The 15,148-nt window shown below is 52.4% G+C and overlaps 1 long non-coding RNA gene across 2 annotated transcripts; it reads right to left on the minus strand.

Moving 5' to 3' along the window:
- Positions 1-6,543: 6,543 nt before the first annotated feature.
- On the minus strand, positions 6,544-9,482 carry LOC149911546 (uncharacterized). Of its 2 annotated transcripts, none has more exons than XR_016463201.1 (3): positions 9,137-9,482; positions 7,090-7,186; positions 6,544-6,623 (listed from the first exon to the last, which is right to left on the minus strand). It is a non-coding gene; the product is annotated as an uncharacterized LOC149911546 (long non-coding RNA). The 2 variants fall into 2 exon arrangements; XR_016463202.1 differs by lacking the exon at positions 9,137-9,482 and adding an exon at positions 8,308-8,683.
- Positions 9,483-15,148: the final 5,666 nt, after the last annotated feature.

The following is a 15,148-nucleotide window of genomic DNA, read 5'->3' on the forward strand; positions in this document are numbered from 1 at the left end:
CAACCTTCTCATGGAGTGAGACAGTCCAGCCTTGTGTAGAGGCCCTAACTTCTTTGATGTTTGCTAGATCTTTCTTTTGCTAAGAGTTTCTTATCCTAAGAGAACAGCTCTACAATGTTTTCTAATTCTTAGCACGCTATACTCGCATTGTTTGGAACACTTAACAACTATTACAGTTTTGCAATAAGGAATTAATCACATATTTCAGTAATAATGTTTCTAAAACATGCCACTAACATATACAGTATTTTACTTCTTAGATCAACTATTTCTAAGGATAAGTTACAGAATACAAATGCATTATGTTCTACTTCTTCAAACCAATTGCTTCTTTTTAATATCAAATGCAGAAACAACACTCCATTCCCACAAGTCCAGCTTCAGATCCCCTCAGAAAGGGGAAGATCAAAGCCCTACAGCAGGGAACAAAAATCAGTTGCCTCTTTCCAGGAAAGAGCACTCACCCAACAGTCCACAGCAGGCAGTCTCCAGCAAAAGATGCTGCCTTGGGGGCTGCCAGCCCTTAAATGAGGTGAGGGAGGGGTGGAGCCAGGCTCAGCCCCACCTGGTCCCACAGCTGCATTGCTTCCACCTGTGCTTGCAGGGCTGCACCACCCCTCACCAGATGCTCCATCACTGCTTCAGGCTGTGATCTCAAAGTTCCCATAACGTCATGAATAAAAAAAAAAAAAAAAAGTGAATTGGGTCTGCCTGTCTGGCAAGGGGAAGTTTATCACTGAATGAGCAAGGATGGCCCACATATTTTGATTCCAGTCAGATGTCCTCAAAGGCAACTGATAAAATTTCTAATAGATAGGAGAGCACAGATTTTAATACTGATGCAGCAAGATGCTGAGAAGCTGCATGTGCAGCGAAAAGGCTGCGATTACGGTGTGAGTGGAGCGAGTGCTGTTTGCCAAACTGCCAGGGTCAGCTTATGGCTCCCCAGTGAGAAATGTGCATTACCTACTCACGCAGCGATTAAAGACCATCGTGAAAATATTTTACGATTTGGTGTCCTCAGTGGGTGAAGCTGGCACCTGCCTGTAAGGCACCGTGTAGCCATTGGGCTCCAACATCAATCCCAAACCCCAAAGAAGTAGGGAGGCTGCAGCGTGCGTACTTCGTGCAGCCCCTGCGCACCTCAAGTCAGAGATCACTGACGTACCGCAGGACCCATTTCTGCTGCGGCACGACGTGGGATTGCTGAAGTCACTGCAGATCTGGAGAACAGACAAAGCATCTCCAGAACGCACTCCCCATACAACTTGCCCACATGCAGGGGGCACAAGCCCCATTTTGGGGGCAATGATCCCCACTTGTGGGGTGCTACCCTCACCCCACTGTCACAGCCATGCCCCGAGGACACCATCACCCCACTGCGCATGGCCAGCAACGTCTCCCCGGACTCCACTCCCACAGGCATCCCCGTCCTTGTCCTCAAGCCGACAACATCGGCATGGAGCAAAGCGGGGCAGGGGGCGTGGGAGGACTTGAGGGGACATGAGAGGGCACATGGGGACACAGGGACATGGGGGGACACGGAGGGACATGGGGTTGACGCGTGGGGTCAGAACTAGAGAGGCAAGAGGAGGTGGCACGTGGAGGTGACACAAGGAGGTGGCAGGCTGTGCCAGGAGTTTGAGCAGCACTGCGGGGCAGATGAGCAGTGCCAGCCCAACGTGGGGGTGATGGTGACACTCCAGGATGAGGAGCTGCTACTGTTTTTCAAGCAGGTAGGAGTTTGTTATCCATACATAATACTGCACTTGTTGTTTTCTTTTTTAAATCAGTGACAGTATGCGATCTGATCCAATGTCTTTGAAAAGTGTGGTTTCAGGATTGTCAGCTGAAACAGCAGCAGAACACAGGCCGTTGCCTGTGGGGGAAGGGACGGGGAAGGAAGTGAGGAAAGAAAGGAGGAAGCCTGAAAAAGGAATGAGGATGGCACGGGGCGAAGGAAGGGGGCGAGACATAGGGGAATGAAGGGAAAAGGACAGAATAGCGGTGGAGCAGCCTAAAAAGCAGCAACAAGCTCTGGGAGGACTGCAGAGTGCCAGATTCTGTAGCGGGTGTGTATCTGTGTGTGTATGTTGTCATTACCTGCCTGGTTTGGGGTCGGGGCTGTTGTTGCTTCTGAGCTCCTGCAGAGGGAAGAGCTTGAGCAATCGGTGCCCATGCAGAACTGCAGCACGGGGGAGCGCTTGGTAAGGACAGCCCTGCAGCCCTCAGCTGGACGAACTTCTTCCGTGTGTCCAGACTGTGAGCTGTGCAGCCGTGCCTGGCTGCACTGCTCCAGCTCAGAGTCCGCTGCCTGAAGCTGCATCTTTGCTGCCTTCCCTCCTGCCCAGAGCCTCGAAGCTGCTCCCACAGTCCTCTGCCCACCCCCAACACGCCAGAGAAGACATCTGGCAGCGGGCTGGAGGAATCCCAGCACCCTGTTTTCCTTCTGCCCGCAGCTCTCTCCTCCTCTGCCACACAGGGCACCAGCCTGCAAAATGGGAATGGTCGGGAGGAAAGGGAGCACTGGCAGGAGCGACTGCTGCAGCTGGCCGGGGGGGTCTGCGTCCCCCGTGCCCTTGTGGGCTATCTGTCCAGCTGCAGGAGGACCAGAGAAGGGCAGATAAAAAGGTGCAGCTGAGCAAGCAGTGGACCTGCACAACTCTCTGGCCATCCTCCCGATGGCAGCTGTGACACATCGATTCTTTCCATGCAGCTGAATTCATGTTTTCCATCTGTAAACTTAAGTGGAGAACTGCAGGTTTTGTTAATCTTTGTGGAAATGATGTAACGGTCCCCAAGAATCTCAGAACTGCAACTTTGTCTCTGCCTGCGTAGACCTGCTAGGGCCTAAAACTACCCGTTTTATGGCATTAAAAAGAATAAAAAGCCAAAAATGAAACCTGGAGTTGAAGAAAGACCTTGGAAAAAAACACATTAAAATGTGAACAAGACAGAGGCTGAGCAAACGTTAATATAGCCCAGTGCTTTCTGCCAAAGTGCTTTATTTCGTTATCGTTAAATTTGCCGGGCAGTTACATTTCGGTATGTGAATATTTAGAAACAGTGCCATGGATGCTGGCAAAAACGAGTCTGTTTTCTTTTTTAACAGATATTCATAAGCACTTAGCACAGCTTTCCGGGGTCTGGAGTAGTTTCCCTTTGTTTTCTTCGTCTTTTCCCCCCGCTTGTAACTTCGCGCTCTTCCCCCGTCATCACAACGCGGAACGGATCGCCACGGCCTGCGCCGCGGGTCGCCGGCAATGCCGCCGGAGTTCTTCCCGCGGTCTCTGCTGCCACCTCGTGGCCAATGCGCGGAACTGCCGCTGCCTGCTGCTCAGGCCGGCAAGCGGTACAACGCATGCGCGTACAAACGCGGAAGTGGCGTTTAAACCGCTCTGCGCCGCTAATCCGCCGCTCTCTATGGTGATCAGTCCTCCAGGTAATAGCGAACACGCGCGCGTCAACTGAAAGATAGCAATTGTTTCGACAGACCACTGCGGGGACGGGCAAGCAGCCGATTCTTGCACCGCCGGCTCAGCGATAATTTCCCCTTCTAATCCAGGATGCCCCTCGTCTATTTCCGCCGATTTATGCCCGAGCCCACCCGGGAACGGACCGGGTCGGCTCACGGCTGCCCCTCAGCGCCTCGTGGCACCCAACGTGCTTGCCGCCGCGGTGGAGGAGCAGACGTTTGGGGCTCCAGCCCCAGCCCTGCACCGCAGCGTTCCTGGAAAAGCAAGTCTCGCGAGAGCAACGCACACGGGCCAAGCTAGGCACCGCGCACGCGGCAGTCTCCGCACCGCACTACGCAGGCGCGGTTCTCGAGACAACAGCACGGAGTACGGACGCGCGATTCATGAGAAAGCACGACGCATGCGCCAGTGGTTTAAAAAAAAAAAAGAAGAAGAAGAAAAAAAAAAGCGCTACGCGCGCACTGGATTCTGTTCCGAACGGGGCATGCGCCGCACTCTGCCCGCGACGGCGCATGCGCGTGGCTGTGCCCCGCAATGCGCGTGTGCCACGTGCTCTGCGCGCGCGCCAGCCTCGACGCCGCAATACGCACGCTTTCCTCACGGCCGCAAAACGCACGCGCCGTCGTTTGCAGCGCCTCCAGTACGTTCTCGAAGCAGACCGGGGCATAAAACCGCCCGAGGAAACAGACGAGGAGCATTCTGGATCGGAAGAGAGAAAAGTGTCGCGGAGCCGGCGGTCCAAGTATTGACTGCTCACCTGCATCTCAGGGCTTCGAAGAAATGCGTGCGATTGGAAAGCTTGTGGCGCATGCGCACTACTTCCCGGGGGACCGAGCACCACTTCCGCGTGCCTGCGCGCACGCGCCCTGCTGCCTGCGGCGACGTAGCGACGCTGCCGCAATTCTGCCGATTGACCGCGTGGGGGCACCAGAGACAGCTGAAACAACCTCGATGCAGTTCCCCCGATTGGCCACGAGGGGGCGCGAGAGATCGCGGAAACAACCGCGACGCACTTTTGCCGATCGGCCACGCGGTGGCACCAGAGACCGCGGAAATCACTTCGCCGCTAGGACTGCTGTGGGTCTGCACCAAGCCATCGCCAGCCCGTTCTCTCTTTTGATGGCAGAGGAAAAACACAGAAGGGAGAGGGGGGAAGGGAAGACGACAAAGACAACGAAGGAAATCTTCGACAAACCCACCAAACCTGCGCTCAGCGCGTAGGGGTACTTGTCAATAAACAAATAACCAGCAAATTGATGTTGTCAAGATTTTTATTACTCTATTTTTTGCAGCCAGCGTCCGAGGTAATGAAAAACCTCGTACGAAGCAGGCAGATGCGTGCAGCCAAGCCATGGCTTGAAACGATTAACCACATTTGGTTTTGACACCACGTTTGTGAGAAACACTCAAAGCCAAAAAATTCAGGTTAGGCCAGGATCTCAGTGATAGCAGCAAAGTTTATTCGTCATTGCAATAACAGGCTCATGTCCCCTATTAGCGAGGGAGGGACTGTGCAACAGTCAGCGAAATTCATTCCGTTCTATACTCCAAACCCAACGCAGGTAACGCTCTCCTGGCATTCACTGGTTGAGCGTCTCAGGCTTACACTCTCCCCGATGCTGTTGCTATGATACATTTCCATATAAGGTCCATTACCAACCCGTTGTTCTTTCATATGTTTTGTACTTCTCCATGGAGATACGAGGGCCATATTTCCAAGAGTGAGCACATGCGTTCTGTCCTGTGCTGGGCTCTCTTTCTCCAGCCCGCATCTTTGCCTTGTTTTGCACCTGGCTCACTTCTACCCCAGTCAGAACGCCCCCAATCTTTAACTTTCTACTCTGTTCAACAGCTTTCTTAGTGGAAGGAAAACAGCTATTTCACAAGAGGGTTATAAGTTCAGTGAAGGTCAATACTACGTACCGAAAACACTAAAAGCTTCTACTGCAAAAACACAACCTACCTTTCACAACCAGACCCAGAACCAACCCCCAAGGAGCGCCGCCACTCACAGCTCTCCACCCGCACTCTGCACCGCCGATCACCGCCCCCTGAGCTCAGCCAGTAAGCCAGTTCTCAGCCCACCTCGTTGTCCACTCATCTAACCCACGCTTCCTCAGCTTCATTTGCAGGATGTCGTGGGAGACTGTATCGAAAGCATTGCTGAAGTGAAGGCAGACGACATCCACTGCAGCAGCACCTGAAATGGTCCATCCCACTCGGGCTGAAGCTTTGATTCCTTACACGTGCGTGTTAGGACCCAGCCTCCAGCACGGAATGAGGGCACTAGAAATTCCAGAGGTGGAGCTCGAGACAGCAGTCCATGTCCCTTGAGGGATAACAGAGAAGCAGACAACCCGAGTATGTAGTTCTTAGGAAACTTATCCTTGGCTTCAAGAGAGGGCATCTCACCTCTCCCTCCCAAGTACATCAACCCAAACAACACTTCATACGTTGATACTCCCAAGTCTTTTCTGGGAGCGGTTCGTATTCAGAGAAGGGCTACAGGTAAACGCTTTGGCCATGGTCATTTGGTCTCTAAAATCCATTTTGACAAGCGCTTTGTCAGCATCTGACCGATCCATCCTACTTTCTCTGAAGAAGGAGGGTGCCGGTGAGTACGGAACTCCCGCTTGATTTCTAGAGTTCTCATTAGCTCCTGTAGGACCTGTGAAGTAAAGTGGTTTCCCTTATCTGAGACGATATTCTACGTGATCCCATATCTAGGGATCGCGCCCAGGTGTAGAGTCCTTAGTGCAGAAAAGACAGGGACCTGTTGGAGCACCCAGAGGACCAAGGGTAAATCCTGCCTGACCGATCTAGCGGCCGTCTGTGATGGTGTCACTGCATCAATAGCCAAGTGAAGAACCACTGATATCATCCACCTGGACTTCAGCAAGGCCTCTGACACAACATCCTTCTTTCCAAATTGGAAGGATACGGATTCGGTGAGCGGACCGTTCAATGGACAAAGAACCGGCTGCAGCATCGAGTCCAGGAGCCAACGGCTCCGTGTCTGGATGGCGATCGGTGATGAATGGCATCTCAAAGGGGTCCACGCTGGGGCTGAGACTCTTCAATATCTTCATCAGTGGCATCACCAGCGGGATCAAGTGCACCCTCAGAAAATTTGCTGACAACACCAAGCTGTGAGGACCAGTGACACACCAGAGGGGCAGGACGCCAACCACAGGGATCTAGACAGGCTCAAGCAGCGGGCACAGACAAACCTCATCAGCTTCAACAAATCCAGGTGCAGTGTCTTGCACCTGGGACAAGAGAACCTCCCACTACCAATACATGCTGGGGGATGAAAGAGCTGAGCATAGGCCTGTCCCAAAAGACCTGGTGGATGGCAAGCTGTATGTGAGCCAGCAAAGTGCCCTCCCAGCCCAGAAAACCAGCCACATCCTGGGCTGCACCAAAAGATGTGCGGTCAGCAGGTGAAAAGGGGCGATCCTGCCCCTCTGCTCTGTGCTGAAGAGGCCTCACCTGGAGTACTGTGTCCATATGAAGAGTCCTCAGTGCAGAAGAGACATGGACCCGTTGGAGCACATACAGAGGACGGCCACAAAAAAAAAAAAAAAAAGAACCAAAGGATCAAACACCTCACCTGTGAGGACAGGCTGAGAGAGCTGGGGCTGTTCAGCCCGGAGAAGTGAAGGCTCCGAGGTGACCTGGTAACAGCCTTTCGATACCCAAAGGGGAGCCTAAAGGAAAGAAGAAGGGAAAATTTAGGTTAGATATAAGGAAAATATCTTTCACAGCAAGGGACAAGGGGAAACGTTTTAAGTTGAGGGAGGGAAGATTTAGGTTGGACGTCAGGGGGAAGTTCTTTACAGAGAGAGCGGTGAGGTGCTGGAACAGCTGCCCAGAGAGGCTGTGGATGCCCCGTCCATCCCTGGAGGTGTTCAATCCAGGTTGGATGGGGCCCTGGGCAGCCTGGTCTAGTATGAAATGGGGAGGTTGATGGTCCTGCATGTAGCAGGGGGGTTGGAGATTCACGATCCTTGAGGTCCCTTCCAACCCAAGACATTCTGTGATTCTGTGCAGTGGACCAGGTTGCCCAGAGATGCGGTGGATGCCCTGTCCCTTCCAAGGTGACACACAGGGCAACCTGATCTAGCTGTGAATATCCCTGTTCATTGTGGGCGAGTTGGACTAGACCATCATAAATGGTCACTTCCGAATCTAAGGAGTCTCTGGTATGATACCTGAAGCCATGTCCACAAAAGACATCGATGGCCTGGTGAGCAATCAGGGTAGGTGGGGAAGCCTGTGTGCTCAACAGCTCTGGGGAAGCTCACCAAGTAGTCCAGTCAGGAAGATTCACATCAGCCATAGAGCCTCTCTGTGCCAGTGCCAGTATTCAGCACACCAGAGGTACTGCTTCATCACACTGGTGGGTCCCACAGCTGCAGAACTAGCTATTTAATGGTGGTCAGGAGATGGAAGGAAGAGGGGTGGGGAGATTGGCTATCGTACAGACTAGGAAAGTAACATGCTCTGAGAACTATGCCCTGACATCTGTTACTACTGACAAATTTGTAAGGGAGGTCTAGGAGAGAACCAGACAAGACAGGAACAGAATACTCGTGTTCAGTATGCTCAAGTAGTGGAGACTGTATTACACTAAGCTAGGATGAAGAAAATGGCCACTGGGGCTGGGGGTTTTCTTAAGCTCAGGTCCCAGCCCGATACATGCACCTCACCCTATTACTAGCCACATAGCTTATTGGGCCAGAACAATAAACCCCAGGGAGCAAGGCGAGCCCCTTGTGACACCCATTCCATCTTTTAGTGAGCATCCCACAGCCATCACAAAACCCACCTGCATACAAGCGATGCATGAACAAGGGATTTGTGGCGTTCCATTATCCGCTCCACAGATTTCACAGTGCTTAAACCACTAACTAGAGGAGCCCCAGGAACCCTTAAACCCCATCGAGCTGCAAAACGGAATGGATCCAAAGACACAAGGAACATGATTTAAATACTCAGCATGGGCGGAATTAATACGTGGCACAGGAGACACAGAGGGGACATGGGCAGAGGACACAGGGAGGACACAAAGACACAGGCGGGACACGAGGACACAGAGGGAACGCATCATGAAATGGATTGGGACAACGTGATAGCAGACAAACCAAGTTTGGAGTCTCAGGTTGGAGATTAGGCAATGAGAATCATGAAAGAGGGAACAGAGACTTCACAAGAAGGTACTGAACTTAAGAAGAGTTACAGAGGAAACCTGGAGAACACAGGATCCCTTTACGGAAAAGCGCATTAGCTCCAGGCATTTCCAGAGTTGCAATGCTCAGTCAGCCAACCAGCATTACCTTGGGACTGACTGAAGCATTCCAGAAATGAGACAAGAGCAAAAGAAAGGAATGTATGTCAGCCCCTCCGTTACCAGTTCGGAGAAAGGGAGATAACCCCTTCACTCCCTTAAGAAAAGAATTGAAAAGAAAAATAAGAACAAGCATAGCAGACATTGCTGCTCCAGTCTGTAGGAAATATCCAAATACTTTTCTAGGACGGTATCTCTGATAAAGCAGATTTTATTTGCAATTGCAATGGCGGGCCTCCTGCAAGCAGGAGAGCACACAGAAAACAGAGTTACCTCTTTTATTCCCTATTCCCCGACGCTTCTCTCTTACCCCCTGGCTCCTCATCGGCTGAGTACTTCAGGTTCACAATCTTCTCGACACTTCTCTAAACATGGAAACACTGGACAAACAAATTTTTGCTGCATAAGCATCAATCTGTAGTTAATTAACTTATTCCACATCTGATCGTTATTTTGTGGATACCTGCTTGTCCTCCTTTCTACAAAGATAAGCTTGGGAGAGAGGCAGGGGAGTATCCTGGTGCCTGCCTTCACACCCCAACCTTCTCATGGAGTGAGACAGTCCAGCCTTGTGTAGAGGCCCTAACTTCTTTGATGTTTGCTAGATCTTTCTTTTGCTAAGAGTTTCTTATCCTAAGAGAACAGCTCTACAATGTTTTCTAATTCTTAGCACGCTATACTCGCATTGTTTGGAACACTTAACAACTATTACAGTTTTGCAATAAGGAATTAATCACATATTTCAGTAATAATGTTTCTAAAACATGCCACTAACATATACAGTATTTTACTTCTTAGATCAACTATTTCTAAGGATAAGTTACAGAATACAAATGCATTATGTTCTACTTCTTCAAACCAATTGCTTCTTTTTAATATCAAATGCAGAAACAACACTCCATTCCCACAAGTCCAGCTTCAGATCCCCTCAGAAAGGGGAAGATCAAAGCCCTACAGCAGGGAACAAAAATCAGTTGCCTCTTTCCAGGAAAGAGCACTCACCCAACAGTCCACAGCAGGCAGTCTCCAGCAAAAGATGCTGCCTTGGGGGCTGCCAGCCCTTAAATGAGGTGAGGGAGGGGTGGAGCCAGGCTCAGCCCCACCTGGTCCCACAGCTGCATTGCTTCCACCTGTGCTTGCAGGGCTGCACCACCCCTCACCAGATGCTCCATCACTGCTTCAGGCTGTGATCTCAAAGTTCCCATAACGTCATGAATAAAAAAAAAAAAAAAAGTGAATTGGGTCTGCCTGTCTGGCAAGGGGAAGTTTATCACTGAATGAGCAAGGATGGCCCACATATTTTGATTCCAGTCAGATGTCCTCAAAGGCAACTGATAAAATTTCTAATAGATAGGAGAGCACAGATTTTAATACTGATGCAGCAAGATGCTGAGAAGCTGCATGTGCAGCGAAAAGGCTGCGATTACGGTGTGAGTGGAGCGAGTGCTGTTTGCCAAACTGCCAGGGTCAGCTTATGGCTCCCCAGTGAGAAATGTGCATTACCTACTCACGCAGCGATTAAAGACCATCGTGAAAATATTTTACGATTTGGTGTCCTCAGTGGGTGAAGCTGGCACCTGCCTGTAAGGCACCGTGTAGCCATTGGGCTCCAACATCAATCCCAAACCCCAAAGAAGTAGGGAGGCTGCAGCGTGCGTACTTCGTGCAGCCCCTGCGCACCTCAAGTCAGAGATCACTGACGTACCGCAGGACCCATTTCTGCTGCGGCACGACGTGGGATTGCTGAAGTCACTGCAGATCTGGAGAACAGACAAAGCATCTCCAGAACGCACTCCCCATACAACTTGCCCACATGCAGGGGGCACAAGCCCCATTTTGGGGGCAATGATCCCCACTTGTGGGGTGCTACCCTCACCCCACTGTCACAGCCATGCCCCGAGGACACCATCACCCCACTGCGCATGGCCAGCAACGTCTCCCCGGACTCCACTCCCACAGGCATCCCCGTCCTTGTCCTCAAGCCGACAACATCGGCATGGAGCAAAGCGGGGCAGGGGGCGTGGGAGGACTTGAGGGGACATGAGAGGGCACATGGGGACACAGGGACATGGGGGGACACGGAGGGACATGGGGTTGACGCGTGGGGTCAGAACTAGAGAGGCAAGAGGAGGTGGCACGTGGAGGTGACACAAGGAGGTGGCAGGCTGTGCCAGGAGTTTGAGCAGCACTGCGGGGCAGATGAGCAGTGCCAGCCCAACGTGGGGGTGATGGTGACACTCCAGGATGAGGAGCTGCTACTGTTTTTCAAGCAGGTAGGAGTTTGTTATCCATACATAATACTGCACTTGTTGTTTTCTTTTTTAAATCAGTGACAGTATGCGATCTGATCCAATGTCTTTGAAAAGTGTGGTTTCAGGATTGTCAGCTGAAACAGCAGCAGAACACAGGCCGTTGCCTGTGGGGGAAGGGACGGGGAAGGAAGTGAGGAAAGAAAGGAGGAAGCCTGAAAAAGGAATGAGGATGGCACGGGGCGAAGGAAGGGGGCGAGACATAGGGGAATGAAGGGAAAAGGACAGAATAGCGGTGGAGCAGCCTAAAAAGCAGCAACAAGCTCTGGGAGGACTGCAGAGTGCCAGATTCTGTAGCGGGTGTGTATCTGTGTGTGTATGTTGTCATTACCTGCCTGGTTTGGGGTCGGGGCTGTTGTTGCTTCTGAGCTCCTGCAGAGGGAAGAGCTTGAGCAATCGGTGCCCATGCAGAACTGCAGCACGGGGGAGCGCTTGGTAAGGACAGCCCTGCAGCCCTCAGCTGGACGAACTTCTTCCGTGTGTCCAGACTGTGAGCTGTGCAGCCGTGCCTGGCTGCACTGCTCCAGCTCAGAGTCCGCTGCCTGAAGCTGCATCTTTGCTGCCTTCCCTCCTGCCCAGAGCCTCGAAGCTGCTCCCACAGTCCTCTGCCCACCCCCAACACGCCAGAGAAGACATCTGGCAGCGGGCTGGAGGAATCCCAGCACCCTGTTTTCCTTCTGCCCGCAGCTCTCTCCTCCTCTGCCACACAGGGCACCAGCCTGCAAAATGGGAATGGTCGGGAGGAAAGGGAGCACTGGCAGGAGCGACTGCTGCAGCTGGCCGGGGGGGTCTGCGTCCCCCGTGCCCTTGTGGGCTATCTGTCCAGCTGCAGGAGGACCAGAGAAGGGCAGATAAAAAGGTGCAGCTGAGCAAGCAGTGGACCTGCACAACTCTCTGGCCATCCTCCCGATGGCAGCTGTGACACATCGATTCTTTCCATGCAGCTGAATTCATGTTTTCCATCTGTAAACTTAAGTGGAGAACTGCAGGTTTTGTTAATCTTTGTGGAAATGATGTAACGGTCCCCAAGAATCTCAGAACTGCAACTTTGTCTCTGCCTGCGTAGACCTGCTAGGGCCTAAAACTACCCGTTTTATGGCATTAAAAAGAATAAAAAGCCAAAAATGAAACCTGGAGTTGAAGAAAGACCTTGGAAAAAAACACATTAAAATGTGAACAAGACAGAGGCTGAGCAAACGTTAATATAGCCCAGTGCTTTCTGCCAAAGTGCTTTATTTCGTTATCGTTAAATTTGCCGGGCAGTTACATTTCGGTATGTGAATATTTAGAAACAGTGCCATGGATGCTGGCAAAAACGAGTCTGTTTTCTTTTTTAACAGATATTCATAAGCACTTAGCACAGCTTTCCGGGGTCTGGAGTAGTTTCCCTTTGTTTTCTTCGTCTTTTCCCCCCGCTTGTAACTTCGCGCTCTTCCCCCGTCATCACAACGCGGAACGGATCGCCACGGCCTGCGCCGCGGGTCGCCGGCAATGCCGCCGGAGTTCTTCCCGCGGTCTCTGCTGCCACCTCGTGGCCAATGCGCGGAACTGCCGCTGCCTGCTGCTCAGGCCGGCAAGCGGTACAACGCATGCGCGTACAAACGCGGAAGTGGCGTTTAAACCGCTCTGCGCCGCTAATCCGCCGCTCTCTATGGTGATCAGTCCTCCAGGTAATAGCGAACACGCGCGCGTCAACTGAAAGATAGCAATTGTTTCGACAGACCACTGCGGGGACGGGCAAGCAGCCGATTCTTGCACCGCCGGCTCAGCGATAATTTCCCCTTCTAATCCAGGATGCCCCTCGTCTATTTCCGCCGATTTATGCCCGAGCCCACCCGGGAACGGACCGGGTCGGCTCACGGCTGCCCCTCAGCGCCTCGTGGCACCCAACGTGCTTGCCGCCGCGGTGGAGGAGCAGACGTTTGGGGCTCCAGCCCCAGCCCTGCACCGCAGCGTTCCTGGAAAAGCAAGTCTCGCGAGAGCAACGCACACGGGCCAAGCTAGGCACCGCGCACGCGGCAGTCTCCGCACCGCACTACGCAGGCGCGGTTCTCGAGACAACAGCACGGAGTACGGACGCGCGATTCATGAGAAAGCACGACGCATGCGCCAGTGGTTTAAAAAAAAAAAAGAAGAAGAAGAAAAAAAAAAGCGCTACGCGCGCACTGGATTCTGTTCCGAACGGGGCATGCGCCGCACTCTGCCCGCGACGGCGCATGCGCGTGGCTGTGCCCCGCAATGCGCGTGTGCCACGTGCTCTGCGCGCGCGCCAGCCTCGACGCCGCAATACGCACGCTTTCCTCACGGCCGCAAAACGCACGCGCCGTCGTTTGCAGCGCCTCCAGTACGTTCTCGAAGCAGACCGGGGCATAAAACCGCCCGAGGAAACAGACGAGGAGCATTCTGGATCGGAAGAGAGAAAAGTGTCGCGGAGCCGGCGGTCCAAGTATTGACTGCTCACCTGCATCTCAGGGCTTCGAAGAAATGCGTGCGATTGGAAAGCTTGTGGCGCATGCGCACTACTTCCCGGGGGACCGAGCACCACTTCCGCGTGCCTGCGCGCACGCGCCCTGCTGCCTGCGGCGACGTAGCGACGCTGCCGCAATTCTGCCGATTGACCGCGTGGGGGCACCAGAGACAGCTGAAACAACCTCGATGCAGTTCCCCCGATTGGCCACGAGGGGGCGCGAGAGATCGCGGAAACAACCGCGACGCACTTTTGCCGATCGGCCACGCGGTGGCACCAGAGACCGCGGAAATCACTTCGCCGCTAGGACTGCTGTGGGTCTGCACCAAGCCATCGCCAGCCCGTTCTCTCTTTTGATGGCAGAGGAAAAACACAGAAGGGAGAGGGGGGAAGGGAAGACGACAAAGACAACGAAGGAAATCTTCGACAAACCCACCAAACCTGCGCTCAGCGCGTAGGGGTACTTGTCAATAAACAAATAACCAGCAAATTGATGTTGTCAAGATTTTTATTACTCTATTTTTTGCAGCCAGCGTCCGAGGTAATGAAAAACCTCGTACGAAGCAGGCAGATGCGTGCAGCCAAGCCATGGCTTGAAACGATTAACCACATTTGGTTTTGACACCACGTTTGTGAGAAACACTCAAAGCCAAAAAATTCAGGTTAGGCCAGGATCTCAGTGATAGCAGCAAAGTTTATTCGTCATTGCAATAACAGGCTCATGTCCCCTATTAGCGAGGGAGGGACTGTGCAACAGTCAGCGAAATTCATTCCGTTCTATACTCCAAACCCAACGCAGGTAACGCTCTCCTGGCATTCACTGGTTGAGCGTCTCAGGCTTACACTCTCCCCGATGCTGTTGCTATGATACATTTCCATATAAGGTCCATTACCAACCCGTTGTTCTTTCATATGTTTTGTACTTCTCCATGGAGATACGAGGGCCATATTTCCAAGAGTGAGCACATGCGTTCTGTCCTGTGCTGGGCTCTCTTTCTCCAGCCCGCATCTTTGCCTTGTTTTGCACCTGGCTCACTTCTACCCCAGTCAGAACGCCCCCAATCTTTAACTTTCTACTCTGTTCAACAGCTTTCTTAGTGGAAGGAAAACAGCTATTTCACAAGAGGGTTATAAGTTCAGTGAAGGTCAATACTACGTACCGAAAACACTAAAAGCTTCTACTGCAAAAACACAACCTACCTTTCACAACCAGACCCAGAACCAACCCCCAAGGAGCGCCGCCACTCACAGCTCTCCACCCGCACTCTGCACCGCCGATCACCGCCCCCTGAGCTCAGCCAGTAAGCCAGTTCTCAGCCCACCTCGTTGTCCACTCATCTAACCCACGCTTCCTCAGCTTCATTTGCAGGATGTCGTGGGAGACTGTATCGAAAGCATTGCTGAAGTGAAGGCAGACGACATCCACTGCAGCAGCACCTGAAATGGTCCATCCCACTCGGGCTGAAGCTTTGATTCCTTACACGTGCGTGTTAGGACCCAGCCTCCAGCACGGAATGAGGGCACTAGAAATTCCAGAGGTGGAGCT

The sequence above is a fragment of the Phasianus colchicus genome, unplaced genomic scaffold (assembly GCF_987193195.1).
Source record: "Phasianus colchicus unplaced genomic scaffold, bPhaCol1.hap1.1 HAP1_SCAFFOLD_90, whole genome shotgun sequence".
Lineage (NCBI taxonomy): Eukaryota > Metazoa > Chordata > Aves > Galliformes > Phasianidae > Phasianus > Phasianus colchicus.